The sequence below is a fragment of the Protopterus annectens genome, chromosome 1.part2 (genome assembly GCF_019279795.1).
Source record: "Protopterus annectens isolate FY-2018-M chromosome 1.part2, PAN1.0, whole genome shotgun sequence".
Classification (NCBI taxonomy): Eukaryota; Metazoa; Chordata; order Ceratodontiformes; family Protopteridae; genus Protopterus; species Protopterus annectens.
Genome location: NC_056727.1, coordinates 150,977,541 through 150,999,261, shown reverse-complemented (window position 1 = coordinate 150,999,261; position 21,721 = coordinate 150,977,541).

Here is a 21,721-nt window from a genome sequence, read left to right as displayed (position 1 = left end):
ACTGTTGATTTTATCATTTGTATTGAAACTCACCAATTTTTTCAACTTTCTGGGTGGCAAATGGTCGACATCATGAACATCAAGATGCCTTACCTCCAAGTGAGCTACTTGATCTCCCTTAATGTATTCTTGCTCCACTAAAAAGTCAAAGCTCTATTACATAAAGACAATTTACAGTGAAAAAATGTAATAAAGTAACATTGATGTAAAATATATCTAAGGTTACAATTAGAGAGGTAGACAACATGGCACAGCAGAAAAAAAGCATGGGAGATGAGGGTAAATACAGCATGTATAAGCAATGCTGTTAACATGTATAAATAATATAGAACAATACAGAAGGGGAAAAAACATATTAATTCCATGGTAGACAGTAGGATAACAAATCTGGGAGATGAATGTAGAGGATTTAAGAGAAAGAATAGGTATGGCAATGTGAAAAAAAGGTAGCATGTGTGCTTAGACTGGCATAGTACAGGAGCAGAGCAAATTATATGCTAGATGTTTCTTGAGTAGTAGTTTGAATTTTGATGAGTTGGATGAATTTAGTATTGCCTGTGGTGTGGCATTCCAGGTCTTTGCTATTTGTCTGGAGAACAGAGAATCACAGTGACTATTTTTGGAGCTAGTTGCTTTTAGTAGTAGTATGTTGAAGGATCTCAGTGGTCTGGAGTTGGCATGGGGTGTCACTAGGTTTGAGTGCAGAGCAACAGTCTGGATGGTGAAATATGGAATGGTTGAGGGTTAGTTGGTTAAGGGATAGGAGATTTGCAACTTTGAGCCATTTTAGTTGTAGTACAGTGATGAGCTCTGTAGAGGAGATTAGCGGTGAATCTAGCTATTTTATTATAACAGTTCTCCAATTTACTTAAATCTGTTTTTCTGAGATTGGTGGATATTTGAGAGGCATATAGAAGGGTAGAAAGCAGTTGTGTCCTAGCTATGGTGTGTCTAGTGGAATCGGTTAAGAATGTTTTAACTATGTAGAGTGTACGTAGTTTAATGGTGACCTTTTTAATAGTTAAAGCTAAATACACAAAGTAAACACAACGTCCATGAACTGCAAAGGTAAGGTTTCAGAACAATAGCTTCAGTTTAGTAAAACAATATACTCCAAAACAGCAACCTCAGCTTAACAAGGTGTATACTCAAATTTCTCCAACCACAGAACAAAGATCTGGATTCTACTCGGCTGCAACACAGTTTTAATGGTACATAAGCACTTTCACAAACAGCTTCTTCAGGTGTATAACAACCATTAAAATACACACACCTTATATAACACTTAAAGTCAGTCACATGACTCTGCTTAACCATTTTTAAAGGCATATATACACATTCTAAGTGTTACTTTCTTGATCCACTCTTACAAATTCTAAACTTATATAGTATAAAAAATATAAAAAATATATGTTAAAAGCATACGTAAAGTTCTAAAAAATTCATCATTCACCTATTCAATGGTCTCTTTTTTAATATTGGTCTTATAGGAACAGAATCATTCAGTCCATGCCCTGAACTAGCCCTTAACCTAATAATCCATTCAGCTTCTTTTTCCTCAGTCCTTGCTTTTATATCACCCCTCTTATATCAGTGAATGTTCTACATAAGACAACAAATTTAAAAACATGTTGTTCATTGGTAACTGACACATGCTTCACTAGTGCATTAAAACTACTTCTTTTCTTAATGTGATATAGGTGTTCTCTTATCCTATCTTTTAAAAGACGATCTGTTTTCCCTACATAAAATTTGTGACATGCCTGGCAGATAGCCAGATATACTACATGTGCTGTATCACATTGCACATAGGTTTGCAGATAAAATGTCTCCCCTGTGTCAGGGTGCTTAAATTGTGAATCATTACAAATAAAACTACAAATGTTGCACTTGCCACATGGTCTAGTGCCCTTTTCATTTTCTCTACCTTTCAGTTCTCTGTCCATACAGAGCCTTCTTTTTAAATTCTTCTTATTTTTAAAGCTAAATTGTGGCTTTGTGCCTACTAACTCTTTCATTTTGCAATCTGATGTTAATATATTCCAATGTTCATTTATAATATTAGTGTACAGCCCAACATCTCTTGAATAATTTAAACACATCCTTACATTCTTGTGAGTCACTTTCTCTTTCCCATTCACTAATTGTTTTGAGAAATATGGTTTAGCCTTATTCTCTCTTTTACTCATCACATCTTCCATATTTTTAGTTACCATTCTGTTATCATAGCCTCTATCTAGTAATTCTTTTCCTGTCAAAATTAGTTGTTTCTCATATTCTTCGGTTTTTACACTTAACCTTGATGCCCTTAGGAACTGGTTTTGTGCTACATTTCTGTATATAAAATTGGGATGCATACTATCTCTACTTAATAATTTGTTTGCATGGCAGGTCTTTCTGTACATTCTTGTGCTAATCTTGCCTGTACTATCTTTCTCTATATAAACATTCAAAAAACTGATACCATCAGTAGAACAATTCATGGTAAAGTTAAGAAATTCTGTAGAGTTATTAATGAATTCTAAGAATTCATATAACTGACTTTCTGTCCCTCTCCATAAAAGAAAGAGATCATCTACAAATCACCTATAAAACATAATCATTTTATCAAATTTTCCTTTTATAACATTTTTCATTTCCCATTTGGACATAACGGCATTGACATAACTATTAGCACAAGGAGTGCCCATTGCCACTCCATTCTTTTGCCAATACATAGGTTCATAGGTTCGTACTAGGCTATCTGCCCTAGGGCATTTATAAGCCTAGCCAGAGTGTATGTGGCTTACACCACCCCTTAGGATGAGAATACTACACCCTTTTAGGGTTTAGTTTACTATGCCTCTGTCTAGTAGTGACACAGAGATGACCACCGGGGTAAACCTACGATCTCCCATCCACTCGTCGAGATTTCTCTTGAATAGAGTCAGTGAGGGGCTCTGCCTAACATGGACTGGGATTCTGTTCCAGAGTGTAGGGAGCCTCTGGGTTATGAATCTGTCCCGCCAGCACTTTCTATTTATTTCTGTGTTGAGGTTTAAGTCACTTGTTCTCGTGGCTCTGATGGATTTGGATTTTCTGAGGTGGAGCATGTCCATTAACTCAGGACTGGACATGGCCTTGTACATCAGGCACAGATTACCTCTGAGTAGTCGGTATGCGACTGAATAGAGCTGGAGTTTTTTCAGTCAGGCAGCATATGACATATGTTTAAGACCCTTTATCCTCTTGGTGAGGAACTTTTGGGGTCTTTCCAACTGCTGCAGGTGTCGGTTGAGATACATCCCAAATGAGACATTGTACTCAATCATTGGCCTGATAAGAGAAGAGTACAGGGGCACAATGACCTCTCTTGATCTAGATGTGAAACCCTTCATGATAAGGTGGGCAATATAGAAGGTCTTCCTAACCACTTTGGCAATGTGAGTGTCAAATGAGAGGTTACTGTCAACCTGGGTCCCTAGGTCCCTGATTATCTCTTCCGTACTTAATGGATTACCTCCTATGTGGTAATTTGTCAGTACCTTGTTTTTCCCAAAGGGTATGACTATACATTTTATGGCATTCAGCTTAAGGCCATGGCTCTGGCACCAATTATCCATTTCTATGAGGCCTCTCTGAAGGATGTTTGTGTACGCTGGAGTATCAATTATGGCACCCAGTTTGCAGTCATCTGCGAACTTTGTCAGCCACAATCCTCCTATGTTTGCCTGTACCTCGGAAAAATAAATGCCGAACAGGAGGGGTCCCAGGACTGAGCCCTGTGGGACACCGCTTGTGACTGGCTTAGAGTCTGACATAGCTCCAGCAACTCTGACCTTGTGGGTTCCGTCCTTGAGCCAGTTTGCAACCCATCTTGTGACATATGGGTTTACATTTAAGCTGGTGAGTTTGTCTATGATGCCCGAGTGGGGTATTGTGTCAAAGGCTTTTGCAAGGTCAAGGTAGGCTGTGTGAACTGCCTTACCCTCATCAATGGCCTTAGTGACTGTTTCAAAAAAGTCAACTAAGTTCAAAAGGCAGGATCTGCCCTTGACAAAGCCAAATTGGGTAGGATCCAATGTCTGTAGGTCCCCAATGTCTTTGTTTATGAGTTCCATAATGATCCTCTCCATAGCTTTGCAGACCAGGCTCGTCAAGCTTATGGGGCGGTAATTTCCAGGGTCCGTAGAAGCACCGCCTTTGTGAAGTGGGACCACTGTTGCCGTATGCCACTCTTTGGGTACGTATCCTGTGGTAAGGCTAAGATTAAACAGCAGCCTTATGTGTGGGTTTAGTTCCTCTTGGAGTTCATGTAGCACACAGCCCGGGACACCATCTGGTCCCATTGATGCTGTGTTTTTAGCTTTAGAGAGGGCGGCTCTCACCTGGGCATCTGAGATGTTAGGGAGGCTACACTCTGCTGGGATAGTTATTTCTCCTTTTGGGGGGGGGGAATTTGCACTGAACCTGTCTGCCAGAATGTTGGCGATGTCAGTGGGTTCAGTGTATTTTGTGTCATTTTGGACTAACTCTGAGCATATCTGAGAGTTTCCACCCAGGTTTCTAACATAGCTAAAGAAGGCCTTGTGATTGTCTTTTGTGTCTTTTGCGATTTTTCTCTCAAAGTTGGCCTTGGATGATTTTATGAGTGATCGTAGTTTTTTGCTAGTACTGATCAGAGATGCCTTCCCTTTTAGGGATTTTGCTCTGTCATGTAGTAGCTTCCTCCTCCTGTTGTAAAGTTTGTTTATGGCTGGGGTCCACCAGACCAGGCACCTGCCTTTGGGGGAATGGGTCTTGGTTTTATTTGGGATTGCATGATCCATGCATTCTTGAAGGTGCATATCTTCCCTAAATACAAAAATGTTATTTTTCAAGCACTATTTTTAACAGTCTTTGTAATATTCCTATGGTTCTACTTCCAAATTCCTTATTCATCTCTAATAGATGTATCACATTTCTAATACCAACTGGATTTGGTATAACTGTAAACAGCGATACTACATCTAATGTAACAAAAAAGTACTGTTCTGGTACATTTGTCTCATTAGTAAATTCATATAAATCTCTGAGAAAATGCTCTGTATCTTTCAAGATATACTTTGATTTGTATATCAGGACCTTCAAATTTTTCTCAATGAATATTGAAGCCGGTTCAGTACACCAATCTTTTCCGGCTACTATTGGTCTCATTGGGGGTCTGATGGAATTTTTATGGAGTTTAGGCAACCCCTGAATCTTTGGAATAGTTGGATCTGTAACTACTAAATATTTGACCATATTATTATCACAAAGCTCTAGTTCCTCAAGCTAAAAGTTTGTCTTACTTAAGTTTGCTGTTAGTAGTTACTCCAAGGAGTTTGGTGTGCTGAACAGATTCTATTTTAGTTTTGTTGGCTGAGTAGTTTGTCAAAGGAGAAGTTTGATTAGTTATTTTATTGTTGGTGAAGAGCATGAGCTTAGTTTTGTTATAGCTGAGTAGCAGTTGGGAGTCAGCAAGGTAGCGTTCAATGTCGAGGAAGGACTATTGCATCTTTTGAAGGAGTCCAGGTAATGAGGGAGCTGAACATATGAGGGAGAAGTCATCTGCATATTGTATGATGGTAACATGCTTGGTGGCTGTACTAAGTTTTTGGTGAACATGGAGAAGAACAGTGGACCAAGAATTGTGACTTGGGGTACACCTGCTGAGACAAGGGAAGAGAGTTTGCTTTGCCATTTAACTGCTTGTTGGTGGTCAGTTAGGTAGCTTAGTAACCAGGAGAAGGCTGACTAGACAAGGTTTAATGAAGTTAGCTCTGTGAGTAATTTTTGGTGGGATACTGTGTCAAATGTCTTTGACATATCTAAGAAAATAGTAGACACCAGCTGGTGATCATTTGTGAGTTTGATGATAGAGTCTGTAAAACTAATAAGAGCAGCAGTTGTACTGTGTTTTGGTTTAAAAACATGTTGCGAAGCAGCTAGGAGATTGTTCTCAAGTAGGTAGGTGAGGAACAGTTTGTGTATACATTTTTCCAAACTATTGGCAATGGGAGGGAGTATAGTAATGGGCCTGAAATTTGAGAACTCAGTAGAGGTTCCACTTTTATGTAGTGGAATAATATGAGTGACTTTCCAGAGTTTTGGGAAGCTATTGCTCAGTGACTGATCAACTGATTAGTAGTGATACTGGGTAGGAGATGGCGTCTGCTGCTAATCTAAGAAATTTGTTGGGAAGTTGGTCAGTGGCTAGGGAATGAGGGCTTGACTTTGGAAATACGTTTTTTGATGGTGTCCGTTTGGACTGGTTTGATGAAGGAGTTAGGGGTGTCTACTGATGTTATAGGAACTGATAGAGGCATGCTGTTTTTTACAAGGGATAGCATAGAGATGATGAAATGTGAATTGAATTGGGCGGCTATACATTTTGTGGAATCAGTTGTTGTAGGAGTTGGGATGAATTTCTGCCCAGGTTTTATTAGCTGATTAATGTTTCTACACAATTTCTTGAGGTTGTTTTTTGTGTGTTAGTTGGATTGTTGTGTAGTATAGTTTTTTTGTCTTGTCTTATTTTGTTTTTAACTTGGTTTCTCAATTGTTGGAAGGTGAGAAGGGTAGCTTGGTTTTTAGTTTTATGATAGGTGAACTAGACTTTGCCTCTTTGTTTGAGGAGCTCCTTGGTGTTGTTAAGTAAGCCAAGATATATGTTTGGATTTTGTGTGGCCCTTTCTTAGGGGGGCTAGGTTGTTTAGGATATTGAGAAACGTATTATTAAAATATTGAACTGCTAAATCTAGGTGGAGTTGTTTTAAAGGGGACCAGTTGCATTGTTGCAGCAGGGATTCAAAGATTTCAATAGAGAAATGTCTTTTATTACACATTTATTTGTAAATTATGTCTTTTGGCAGCTTTAGCTGTTGCTTAAGTAGGTAGGGTGGAAGGTGGTCAGTTAGCATGTCAGGGCAACAGCCAGACTGCAAACAGATGGAGGGTTTATTTGTTAGTCCTTGTTTTTTGCTATGTTTTTCAACTCTGGTAGGGGAATGAATTATTTGCTGGAAACCATGGAGGCTAATAAAGTGGATTGGGTTTTCAGAGGTGTAAGATGACCAGTCTAAGTTGAAATCACTCATTATAATTGTTTTTTGAGTAAAGGGTGTACCAGCTAAGGAGGTTTTCAATAAAAGATGTGTTGTTACCTGGGGGGGGGGGGGGTGTAGGTGGCAATAATTATGATGTGTTTATTACAGTTGGTGGGAAATTAGTGTTTCAGATTTTATGTGGTTGGCGGGGGGTTGAGATCAAGATGTTCCAATTTTAAAGTGTCGTTGTAGATTATGACAATGCCACTGCCTCTCATATGGGTCCTATCAAGCCTGTGTATGTTGTATCCTGGGATAAGGATTTCACTATCTGGTATGTGGGGTAGTAGTTAACAATAGATTAATATGAAAAATAAGGGAATGGCATGTTAAGTATAATGCATCCTGTTCTCCAAGGATGAATTAAATTCATTTTTTAAAACCTAAATCAACAAAAAGAGGATAAAAATCAATTTAGATGAAATAGCTGCTTGCTGTTTTTTATCATTTAGATTGTAAATCATATTATTTAATAATGTCAGATACGTTGGCTGTTTGTAAGGTAAAAGTATTTAGCATGATAATGTGCTGTTGGTAGATAGCTTACTTTGATGACTAAATATTTGTTTTAGTTAAGTTACTTGGCTTTGTATTTTAGTTTCATAGTAACATAATGTAGCTACAGTTTATGGACCAACGAGATAATTGCATACCAGTGAAGGAAGTTCTATGGTATAGAAAAATAAATCTCTGACTATAGCTGATATATCCCGGGTTCAGTTACCTTTCCAGACAATGGAAGAGTGGACAGTGGGAGGGTGAGGTGTGAGAAAGCAACTTCAGCTCACCTATGTTACTGGGGAGAGTAAGGAAAGTATGTCTGGGGTCCACACTGCTATAATCTCTGGTAATGACTAAAGATCACTTAGATGTGCTTGATTTTATTATAGCAATGCCTTTTGAGTGGGTATATTATTCATTGAATAGGTGACATGTCTTTTGTAAGGCTCACTGCATACAAATGCTTTGCTGTCTTCAGTGATCTAAACAGGGGACAGGAGAGACACGACAATAAATCCACTGATGGCTGCTTGGATGATAGCTGCACCATTACTGGCACTCAGAATCAGGGAATGAATGGGCAGTATTTTGGCAATCAGCCAGTTGCTTGTCAGATGCAGAGATGGGGCAAAATATAATTAAAAAAGGAGAAAAGGGTAAACCATGTTTCAGAAATTATTTTTTGTTACTGAGGAGCACTTGTCTGTGATGAATAAAGGCTTGTTGATTTGGAACACTACATAACAAAAAATAATTTCTGAGTTTTTGTTACTGAGGATTGCTTGTCTGTGATGAATAAAGACTTGTTGCTTTAGAAGACTACCTGACAAAAAATAATTTCTGATTTTTTGTTACGGAGGATAGCTTCTCTATGATGAATAAAGGCTTGTTGCTTTGGAACACTACCTGGGTTTCATCATTTTTGGAAATTATTGTGACTGAGCTCATCAAGGAAGTTTTAAGACTACTAGTTTTTCTGATTTTTATACATTAAAGGATAACATATCAAAACCATGAATGGCTCACAGTCAAAGGTATGCAGTGGGGTAAGTCCTTACCCCATTGTGAAGCCACAGCACTCTATAGCATACTTATCCAAGTGGCCTTACTCACAAACACAACATTATCTTTGTATGGGTTAGTTGCAATGGACTAAGCTATTGCACATCTGCTTAGAAGCAAATGATGTTGTGCTTTTCAGCTAAATTATTGCCATTTCTTATGATGTATTACTCAGGATAAAGACTCAATTAGCATATCAGCTCTGTATTAAAATAATAAAAAAGACAAAAAGTGCCAGTATCATAGAAGGATATAGTCCTGACTACTGCCCAGGTTACCTGATTGCGATAAGTAGTTTGGGTGCTTGACAGCACTAACAGGGGAGGATGGGTGCCCATTTTGCATGGGAGGCCATGGTACAGCAGCAACAAAAGCTACAAAAATCTCTCATATGGGGGGGGTGGAGGTGTTCCACAGATCATCCTCGGAAACACGCATTCAGTCCATCATGCCAGCACATAGTAATGACTTTTGTTAGCAAGTGTATGGGAGCAGGCATTTGCAAAGGAGAAGGCACTGCACGTTCCAACAGTGCTAAAGGATAGCCCATCTCCCTTTCCAAAGGGCAAGGTTTGAACAATAGAAATACTCTAAATTGTCATGATGCCAGTGAGGTTACAAGCAACCCTAATGGCTGCCTGTATGATGTCTCCCCAGTTAACTGTTGCCCACATTTGCTACTGGGATATACCTCATACAGGGGAAACAAATAGGCTGATTCTGATAGGGGAAAGGAGAACCAGATGGTTCCAACCATGAGGGTAGAAAGCACATATAAATAAATAAGTAAATATAAACCTTCCTTTGCATTGTAGGATATCCTTACTGGCACCATTTTCTATGGTACAGGCAACAATGTTTCCATAGCCACACCTTATCATCCCTCAAACATGAATATGCTGCAAAGATCACTCCAGTGGGATGTCACATAGCAGAAGATTCACTGCATTATCACAGTATGGTAATTGGTAATGGCTGTTGCATTGCCATCATGCCTAATAAATTTCAACTTTTTAATGAATTGCAGTTAGTCAAGAAAATGGATCACAGAGCAGGAGGAAAATATTTTAATAAATCCCGTTAGTTTAGCAGTTGACACAGAAGTTTAAAGCTATGATCTGTAATGAGCTGTTTTCTGCTGTCAGGAATTTGATACCCTCATCATCCCTTTACCTAACAGTGAGACTTAGAGCAGTCAACTTACCAAGGAAGTGCTCCTAAGGTGTGTCTGATAAAGGTCCATGTGAAGCAGTACTCTTCTCTGATTAGCAAATGCATTTAAATAAATAAGGTATTAGTCTGATGCACACATATGACATTATTTGCTTGAGTTGGGTTGTTCTTTATTGCTTGAAGGGCAAAACAGTAATGGAGTGTTCTGTAGTAACAAAGTGTATTGTGTGCTCATGTGTCATTCCCAAACCCAGATATTCCAAAATAAACCAGAATTCAATACTGTGACCCATATCTACGCATCAAGATACAGAATGCTGGCATACAGAATATAATATTGGAAAACTTTGTTCACATCTTCACATTTGCTACAGCAACACTCATCATATTCAGAGTCAGATAATATAAAAATCTAAAGCAGATTATTTAGCATAAAAATGTACAAAATTACTTTTTATATTATTATGCACTTTTATGTATAAACAGTTTGCTAACAAAGCTAAAAAAACTGTCTCAGTAATGAGTTAGATTTAAGATATCTCTATAGGTTCATGTATGTTTGGCTATTGAGCACTGGGGCCTTCGTAAGTCTAGCCAAGCATCTGAATTGTGTCCTGTAAGTGTATGTGTCTTAGAGGTTATTTTAAAGGGTATATGTAAACCAGGGCAATTCTCACAAGGTGTCTCTGTTCAATGGAGACATAGGTGCCAGACCCAAGGTGCATTTCTGATTTCCTATCCACTGGTCCAGGCTTCTCATGAATAGATTTAGGGAAGAGCTCTGCTTCACTTAGATGAGATGTCTGCCCTATAGAAAGGGGATTCTCTGAGACACATACCTTTCCCTCCAGTGTGGCCTATTTATGTCACAAGCAAAGTTTAAATACCTAGATAGAGTAATTCTGATACTATTAATTTTATAGCTATGCAAAAGGTCTATCACAGTGGGATCTAAGAATGTCTTGTATGCTAGGCCTAGATTGTCTGTTTACAGTCTGTAAGAACAGAGTATAGAGAGAGAAGTTTGAGGTGATCTGCATAGGACATGTTGTTTACACCCTGTATTTTTTTTGTGAGGAAGCTCTGTATGTTTCACTTGTTGCATGTGCCTGGTCAGGGACATACTGAGGTGGGTGTTTTACTCAATGATGGGCCTGATGAGGGCCAAATATAGTGAAAATGGACGTCCTTAGACCTAGATGCCACGCCCTTGCTTATAAGTTGAGCAAGACATAATGATTTCCTTAATACCTTAAAAAAATGTGGGCAAAAGCCAAGTTACTACCTACATGTGTACCCAAATTCCTGACTACTGGTTCTACTCTGAGGGGTGTGCTGTCAATGAAGTAATTTCCTATACTAGCTGACTTCCAAATGAATGCTATTATACACTCCTTGGCTTTCAGTTTTAAGCCATGGATTTGCTGTCATTCTTTTGCCTGTATTTGTTCTTCCTATAGGATGTTGGTATCTTGGGGGGGGGGGGGGATTCTATGACTGCTACTAGTTTGCAATCATCTGCAAACTTTGTTAGCTACAGGCCCTTGACATTGGCCTTGACTTTTAAGAAGCAGATGCCAAAAAGAAGCAGACTAAGTACAGACCACTGAGGGTCACTATAATTGGCCATCCTCTTTGTGGAGGTGGTCTCCCCTATCCTAACTTCCTGGGTCCTATATGAGAGCCAGATGGCTAGCCAAAGTGTAACATATTAGCCTATAACTGTATCCATGAGTTCATTTACAATGCTGAAGTGAAGTATTGTATCAAATGCCTTTGACAGACAAAGGTATGCAGTATCCACTGTTTTGCCCTTATTCATTGTCTTGGTGACCTTCCCAAAGAAGTCCACCAGGCTGAGTAGGCATGATCTGCCCTTGACAAAACCAGATTGGGTTGGATCCAGTGCTTGAAGGTTTTCTATGTCCTTATTAGTCATTTCCATAATAATTCTTTCCATGGCGTTGCATATGAGACTAGTCAGACTTACAGGTCCATTTATGACCTGCCCTTGTGAGGAGGTATGATTGTTGCAGTTCTCTACTCACATGGCAAAAAAATCCTTTCTAGAGGAAATGGATTAACAGAGATTCCATTGTTCCCAGCAGATCAAGCTTCAGACTATTTAGGAAGCATCCTGACATGTTATCAGGGCCCATCAATGCAGTATTTTTAGCCTTAGATAGTGCTTCCAGAACCTGCTGCCTAGTGAAAGTTGGGGGTTGATTTGATGAGGGTTGTCTGGGGGAGAGATGGGGATAAAACTGGAGCTGAATTTGTCAGCCAGCAGATTTGGTATATCTTCTGGAACCCTGTAGATGGCTCCATTTACAATCAGGTCTGCTAACTTCTGTGTGCTACCTTTGAGATTTTGAACATAGCTGAATAAAACATTGTGGCTGTCCTTTGCCTGAGAGGCCACATTTACTTCAAGTTTGGTTTAGTAGATGCAATTTGCCCCTTTAATTGTTTGTTTAGATTAATGAGAATTTAATGAAAATGTTTTTATCCTGCTGGGTGTAGTACTGTTTGTAATGGCTTTTTTATTTTGTTGTACAACCTGTTTGTGTTTGGATTTGACCAAGGTGGTTTGCCTTTTGATTTAGTTCTGAGGTTATTTCTGTTAGGCACAACAACAACAGACATCTCTATGCATTTAATTACATGATCGTATAGGGTTTCAGTGAACAATTCTGCATAGGTATCTGTGTCCCCAGTGTTTGGGAGGGCTGCAAATTTTACAGGTTATCACTTAGTAGTAAGAAGTTTGCCCTAGAATAGTTCCTAAATGTTCTAGGGTTACAGGACTGATTTTCATTATGAAGTAGACAGCATTTTATTCTGGCCTTACCAGACAGGGTATTATATCTGGGGGAGCTACAGAATTTTCCTGTGTTTATGAGTACCAAGTTAAGTATGTATTCATTCCTGGTGGGTGTAGGGACTATCTGGTCCAAGGGTTTTGTGTGTACAAATTTCAGGAATTTCTGGGCCTTTAAGTCTGAGGTCATGTATGTATCCCAGTTTATAGTAGGGTAGTTGAAGTCACCTATGAATATGGTATTGGGTTGTATGGTGAGGGCATAAATTAATTACAAATACAGGTTAAAGAGGGTGATCTATAGCTTGTAAGGATTTGATATGATATGAAACTTTACCTTTGGAAATTCAGACAAGAGGAAGCTCAAGTGCATCATCCTATTTGACTAGTCTTGACTTGGGTTTGTTGTTGATATAGATTGAAACAACTCCTTTGGTCCATGCCTGTACAGTAGCTGGCTGAATATGGGTAAAGAGTTGAAACTCTGCACTAATGGGGTGCTTTTGATGGCTTTAAACATGTCTCAGCAACTGCACAGATGTTCACATTCTCTAGGGTGTGGTGAGCCTGGATGTAGTAGAATTCTTGTTTAGGCTTCTGGTATTGAGCAGCAACATCTTTAGATTCCCTTGGATTGGTGTTGCTATATCATAAGGTTTGTCAGTTTGGCATTGCATAATGAAGATTCTGTGGGGAAGGTTAGGTTTTACCCAATATTTGAAAGCCTAGAGGGGACAGGTGCAGACCATCCTTGGTCAGTTGACTATATCCTCTCATGCTGTCAAATACTTTACCCCTTTGAATGTTACCAGAAACTATGTTAGTTATTGAAGTCAATCATTGTTTGTTCATTTTGTGGCTTCATCATTGGTGAAAGTAGAATGCTGCTCAATGCTAGGCAGATTCTAGCCTGGGATACATAGCTTGAGAGCATTATAATGCCTCTCTTCATATAGGTGATGAAGGTACATGTCATTTACACCCACATGGGCTAGGAGTGAGTCATACTGGTTTCTAAGTTGCCTGCTTCTATATAGGGCACACTGCTAAGTGCCATTGCATGATGAGCAGTGGAATTTATACACTCAAATAAAAGTGAATAAACCAAATGAAAAGCCCTCTGGCCAATGAAATGATCTCACTTTAAGTCTCCCTGTGAGTTTCCTAACTTGGACAGACCAGACTGCCTTTCTACTGCCACTATAATTGCACTCTCAGTCTTCTTAATTTAAAAACATGCTATAATTAGCCAAAAGTAAAAATGGTACTAGAAAGAAGTCAAACAACTAGTTATAACAAGTAATTACAACATTATTTTAAGGCAGACAAGCCAGCAATGAGGAAAAAACACATTGAGGTGATTTCAAAGCACACTAACAGCAGCTAAACCAGGAAAAGCAAATTCACTTTATAGTGATTAAGTGAAGATAAATGGAAAAATAATTTAAAAATGCATCAGAGTCTTCAAAGATTTCTTACAAAAGTGCAACATTTCAATCTAAACTACCTGTATTAGAATGAATGGCAACAGATGCAAGCCAAACACTCTGAGAACATAGGTATGGCTACTATGCATCTGAGCTCTCTGGAACTGAGCCAAGAACTGATCAAAGACACCAACTTTTTAAACTCAAAGAAAATGTGACTAAACCAACTAAAACACCCTCTAGCTGATGAAAGAATCTCATTTTAAGCCTCCCTTTATATTTATATTTCTCAACTCAGACAGACCAGCATTTCTGCTGCCATTAGAATTGTAGTCCCAGTCTTATTAATGTAAAAAAAAACACTTTAGATAGCAAAAAGTAAAACGGTACCAACTAGTTACAAAAGGTAATTGTCACCTTAAACCTCTCTGTGTGTTTCCCAACTCAAGAAGACCAGGCTGTCTTTCTACTGCCACTAGAATGTAAAAACACACTTTACTTAGCTTAAAGTGAAGAGGTACCAGAAGCAATTGAACAACTAGTTACAAATAATTATGAAGAGATTGCAGTGAGATAGACCTTCTGCCATTTGTTCTGCTGTGATATTGGAAAAAAGATTAGTGCTTATTTTCAACTGTTTTCTGCACTTCTGTCTTACTGCATATCTGTTTATCTGTGCAACTGTTTTTTTTAGATCCCACCCACCCATCCAGTTGGTGTTGTGGCCTTAAAGCTTGGTGGCTTTGAATTGCCTGTCTCTAGTACAAAGTTGATACTGGACACTCCCCCAGTCACATTACATCAGCTCATTCTACTGTTTACAGTGAGAACTTTGAAAAGGCCCACCCCTTAAGCTTCTCAACCTTGAATTATCTTATTATCTTCCTTACTTTCTACTAAAAAAACTGTACCTCTTCCTACGTCATTTTGCTGCTTGTTCTTAGGAGTTTAATTGCATTTAGTTTGCCATATTTATTTCTTCTTGTTGGTAGCCTCATTAAATTGATGATAGTACTCTACTGAATTGCTGCTTTATTTGTGCTGTCTGTTACTGTTGTGATTGTGACCTACTGTTTTAAAACAATCTACTAATTAACTATATTTCCTTGCTATCTACTGAAGTTCATTACTGTTTAACTGCATTTTACTGCATTGCATTGCTGTTTAACTGTATTTTTTCATACTGCAAATGCTGTTGTTTTGACTATAAGTGATTAATCTGCACTTCATTGTGGTTTTTTTTACTGTGTTCTTAACCTTAAAATTGAGTAGTATAGTCTAGATACAGGTCTGCTGCATCCAGAGCTTCAGCTGCATGGTTTTTAACCTTTTTGGAGGTATTCCAGCTACACATTTTCCCTTAATAGCACTTGTGTTATCATCTAGTAGTACGACTCTTAGACATACCTCTAAACCTGGAAACATCAAAAATCTGGACAAAGGCCCATGAAAAGTAGGTACACATCTGTACACTAATTAACATAAAATTTGCATACATAATTATGTAACCCCACCCGTTCCTGTGGAATTGTGGGATACCAAGTTTCAAATGCAAACTGAAGAACAGACAACCAAAATATGGCCCCAGAGTCCCCCTTTAGCCATTCCAATGTCCTATTACTTGGCTATTTCTCCCCATTTACCATAAACACTGTATGTACATACTGCTTTACTTCTACAGTGATTATTTGGATTTAATTTAAATCTTTTATTTTACATTTTATAGCACAAACACTAATAGACATCTGCTATACAGTCTCACAATGAAAATAGACTTAGCATTAAAACTTCTCTGTCCTTGAAACTCACACATTCATTAAAACTTACACTCAAAGAAAAATGCATCTGGCCAGCGGTGGATAAAGACTACCTTTCAGGTGCTTTTAAATCATAGCCCCCTTGCCCATGAAACAAACGTGTTCTTTGATACTCCTTCCTGACTGGATAGTTATATTCATTGTATAATATAGCACACTTGTTAGGGCACATTTTAAATTTATTGTTTTGAACTTTTTTCCAGTAAGCAATGAAACAAAATGCATGAACCAGTAATGACAAAACTGCCCAGTTCAGAACACTTCCATCATAAAAGTCTACTCAGAATTCTACACTCCACCAATATCAGTAAATATGCACAATCTCTGCACAAGTAAAAGTCATCTAAATAATTCTACATTAAAGATATCTGTAACTAATGAAGAGGTTGCTGCTAGCAAACAGCTTTATATTTTATTGTTTCATCTACAAGTAAAGTGCCTGTTGCCCTTAAAGAATGCATTGCCTTTGTTACATTAAAAAAATGATAAGCTAGTAATATTTCAATAGGGAATGGATGGCAAACTGGTAGGTTCATAGTTACCAGATATCTCCACCAAAGGAGGACATTCTCAGGACTGCAGCATCCACCCCCTTTAAAAGTACAACACAGTACAGCATCACCAATCCATATATGTACTGTGGGAGTAGAATCCACAGCCTTTTGCAGCAAAAGTAAGTATACTAACTGTTGTACTACTAATAATGCAAGTAGACTTTGCATAAGCTGCACTAGGCCCAAAACTGGGGACACATTTTAAACATTACTTGTATAATCTTAGAAAGTTGCTAGAATAAAATATTGCATTACCATATTATTCCTGAAAGATAGGAAGACTGAAACCTAAATGGCTGTCACTGTTTGGTGAATTCAGTTCTCATTGATTTGCCAGAAAACTACAATTTGTTTTTTATTTGTATTTAACATTTGCTTACCAGGAAAGTCCAACTTGGAACAAAGCCAGTTTTCAGGGAAGGCTCAGTGAGAAATGTTCCAGACACATACATTTGTATCATGGGAGGAAAGCAGAGTAGCCAGAGGAAACTCACACAAACACAGGGAGGGCATGCCGACTCCACACAGAAGGCACTTCAGCCGATAGAACCTCCCACTGTGAGGCAACAAAGCTACCACTGCACCATCCAAATTATAAGAGGAACAGACCAAAAGTATGAGCCAAACATTCCACACATTCTGTGAAAATGTGTACAGTTGAGAGTTATAACTTCTTCAATCAGAAGTGGAGGTATGGGTAGAGAACTCAAGCTCTTGCTTCTTGTACCTAAGGTACAGGGTTTGAGCCTGAGTAACCCTAACCACCATTTATACCTAACTAGAGCATTTTTCTCACACACACACACACACACACACACACACACACACACACACACACACACACACACACACACACACACACTTACTTCATAAGCAACAAATGCACTAAAAGAGCACTTCAGCTATATACAGTAATTAACTATGGACCTGTCCTCACACACACACCCCACTTCAACTATATGCAGCAACAAATGCACTTGTTCTCATCAATGGTAACTGTATGCAGAAATGCAGAAATGATCCCGTACAGACAGCACTTCAACTAAATGCAGTTCTCATCAATAAATGAGTGGCAGAAACAGTAACGGTCCCGTAATTCAAGAAAGAATGGAACGGACTGCAGCACCCACACCCACTTCAACTATATGCAGCAACAAATGCACAACTATATACAGTAAATGGTATACATTCATTTGGTCGGCCGGTGGATGGCTGACCAGTAAATGTTCGAAAGCAGTGCAGCAAATTCTCCTTTTTCTGAATGCAATATATACAAAATGCACAGTATCCCGCCCTTTTTGACCCATAGTAGCACTTGTTTAGATGGTAGAGTGGTCAGAAATGTCGCATTTGGTATTTTGTATGGCATTCTGACTGTTCGCCACTTTGAAATTCGACATTCCGATCCAGCGTTACACCCATTCGAGGTTAGTGTGGATGCTCAAATGAATGTATTTCTAGCAATTAATTAACTATGGACCTGTTCTCATCAATAAATGCAGCAGCGGTAACTGTATATGGAAACGGTCCCATAATTGGTTATTCAAATGCAACACTCCTCTATGTAGTGACCACCAGACAGAACTTCAACTGAATTCAGTTCTCATCATTAATAATAAATGTGCAGCAGAAACAGTAATGATCCTGTAATCAAGAGGGCCAGCAAATGCAACACCCCTCTATGCAGTGACCACTAGACAGCACTTCAACTAAATGCAGTTCTCATCATCAATAATAAATGCGTGGCAGAAACGGTAACGGTCTTGTAATCAAGAAAGAACGGAATGGGACTCCAGCAACAGTGATAACTATATGCATATATGCAGCAGTAATAGACCTGCTCTCCATGCCTTCTGTTCTCATCACATCAATAAATGCAAGGATTTCCTTACCTAGACACAGACCTATTCTCATCAAGTGGCTATACAGTAATGGTCCTTTTCTCCATTCTCATCACATAAATAAATGTAGCAGCACATAGACTGGAAAGTGGAAAGTTTTCCTTACTTAAACACGCATGCCACTTTTACTGCCCATAATCAGTCAGTCACATCCCTTGAGGCCTCAGCTAATTCCGACAGGCTGGCAGGCTGCTCAGTATGCTGACTTCATTGCGCGTGCCTCTGCACATGATGATGTCAGCAGAAAGAAATAATTAAAAAAAAAAAAAGCCAAGAAATTCGGGAATAAAGGGGGCCATTCAGGAATCCGTGGCAACTCATTATTTGGAACTCAAAACTGGTAAATGCAGAGGAATTTGGTACGGTTGAGAGGTATGGTCTTAGACCTTCCTCCCTTACCCTCTTAGCTCTTTCAATTTCTGACAAATATGGATGGACAATATCCTACATTTTCTCCTGCCAGTCTGGTTGATATGGGCATCCTGAGACAGTGTAGCAACCGCCTCATGTTCAAAGACAACCCTCTACTTCTACCACCTAGGAACACAATTTGTTAGAGATGCAATTACATCAAGCACATAGTGTCATTGTTTTATTCCCCACAAACCAGTATATCTGGCACTGAGAAGGCTGGCAACACAAACACCACACCTCAAACACCATCCACACCTATACAACACACCCCCACATATGCAGAGGTCCTCTACAAAAGCATACCCAAACAAAAGAGACCTCCGAGGAAAAAACACATGCAAACTCCACTGCCCACCACACACACCACACATAGTCCACACACCTGTGCCTCAGCCACTAAGGCCTAAACATAAACCAAACATATTAGTCATAGGACACTCCATTGTGAGACACACAGATGTGCCCCTCAACAGGCTGGATAAGGAGAAAGTCATGGTTAGTTGTTTGTCAGGAGTTGTTTGTCAGGTGCCAGAATCCACCATATCACCAATGTACTCAAGTTTCTCAACAGGTACTGTTATGACTCTGTCATAGTCCATGTTGGAGTGAATGACTTGAGACATATCTCCCTGGACTATATGAAGAGATACATGATCGAGCTTGCTGAATATGTGTCCCAAGCAGGTATGTACCTAGTCTTAAGCAGCATTCTACTGCCACCCAGAATTATACCTCAATACAAACAGAAAATTATTGACTTTAACAATTAGCTTAGTTTCTGGTGTCATTCCAAGAGGATCCAGTACCTGAATGCCTGGGATGACATGATTGACAAACCACAATGCTTTGCCAGAGATGGCCTGCATCTGTCTCCCTTGGATGTCAGGGCTCCTGACAAAGGCTCTTGCCTCCCCCATAGTGTTTTTTAGGCAATGCCATGAGGTCAAAACTACCAACAGAAAAATTTCATCAACATGTAAATTAAAGGTCACGCTGCTAAACGCTAGGAGGCTAAACATGAAACTACACTCATTGAAAGCATTCTTAACCCTGGAAGAAGCTGACATTTGTGCAGTCACAGAAGTTTGGTTCAAAGCTGCAGAGAGCACCCTAGCCATATTAGGCTTCTCAGCCTATAATTTATTCAGACCCCAAACCATGGGCAGCAAAACAAAAGGAGGTGGAGTTGCAATATATATAAAAGACATACACACCTCTAGGCTGGTCAAACAGTATGATGCACAGGAAACACTGCAGTTGCAGTTAACAACTGACAAAACCCTTATTCAAATCATAGCTAGCTATAGGCCTCCAACTTTGACTCAAGATGCCCACGCAACCTATCTGGACCTCTTTAGATTTAACCCTTTACCCTGATCCTAGGTGACTTTAACTATCCAACCATAGATTGGAAGAAATACTCATGCCAAAACACAAATGCCCAAAGATTCCTTGATTTCATCAATGCAAATTCCTTGGACCAGTAGGTTGATACTGCCACAAAAAGGTGAAAATACCTTGGACTTGATATTGAAGTCACCATCTCCCCTGACCCCCCCCCCTGTACAGCCTCCTGAGGGAAGGTATAAACAGCTAAACAGCTTCACAGCCCCCTCCATCACCACAGGAACTGGCACATATGCCCAAACCTACACCAAATTACTATACAAGCATTTATATAGCTTCATGGAATCAGGAATACCAGACAGGATGAAATTATCCTCCTCAAGAAGAGTAAACCCATCTGGCGGACATCTGCAATAAATAAACTTTATAATAAAAGGAAAAATTTGCTGTCCAGGACCAAGAAGGAGCAGGTGCCTAATTGGAAGCAATCTCTCCTTAGCTTGAACAAGCAAATACAGTAAGAGCACTAGTGAAATCCTCCAAAGCAAACTTCAAATACAAACTGGCCACATCTACTAAAGACAGTCATAAGGCCTTCTTCACATATGTCTGCAGTCTCAAGGGAAGCACTCAGATCTGCTCAGAACTGGTGGTCAAGCAAACCACATACACAAATGCTGTGGATATAGCCAACCTGCTGGCAGACAGGTTCAGTGAAAACTTCACTCAGCTGTCCCCCATCAGTAAAACAGGATATCCCCAGTACCTGCCCACCTCCCCTTATCTCTAGGGAGCAAATCAGAACTGCCATCTTAAAGGCAAAAAATACAGCCTCCATGGGACCCAAAAACATCCTAGGCTGCATCCTGCATGAACTCTGGCAGGAACTTGCAGCACCATTACACACCCTATTCAGCCAAAGCCTGAGTACCAGCTTCATTCCAGCCGACTGGAGGACAGCTGCTGTCATCCCTTTGCACAAAGGTGGAGCATCCACCGATCCAGGAAATTATAGACCCATCAGCCTAATTAGCCTGATCTGCAAGGCCATGGAGTGGATTATCTTGGACCTCATTAACAAGGACATTGGCAACCTCCAGACACTTGATCCCACACAGTTTGGTTTTGTCAAGGTGAGGTCATGCCTGTTAAATTTGGTTGACTTTTTTGAGATAGTCACCAAGGCCATAGATGAGGGAAAGACGGTGCACACTGCCTACCTTGACCTGACCAAAGCCTTTGATACTATTCCCCACTCACGTATAAAAGATAAACTCTCTCAACTAGGCATCAATCCTTATGTTACCCAGATGTGTAGCAAACTAGCTCACTGATATAACTCACCTAGTCAAAATAGAGGAAGCCACCCCAAGTAGTAGACCTGTAACAAGCAGTGTAGCCCTGGAAATGGTCTTGGGGCCTCTGCTGTTTGAGATATACTTCTCAGAGGTGCAGGCCAAATCTAGTGGGCTATGGCTGACCAAGTTTGCAGATGACTGCAAGCTGGGAGCTGTAATCAATTCACCTAGTGATGTGGACATCCTCCAAGAGGGTCTCAGCCAAACAAATGACAAGTGCCAGAAACATGGTCTCAAAGT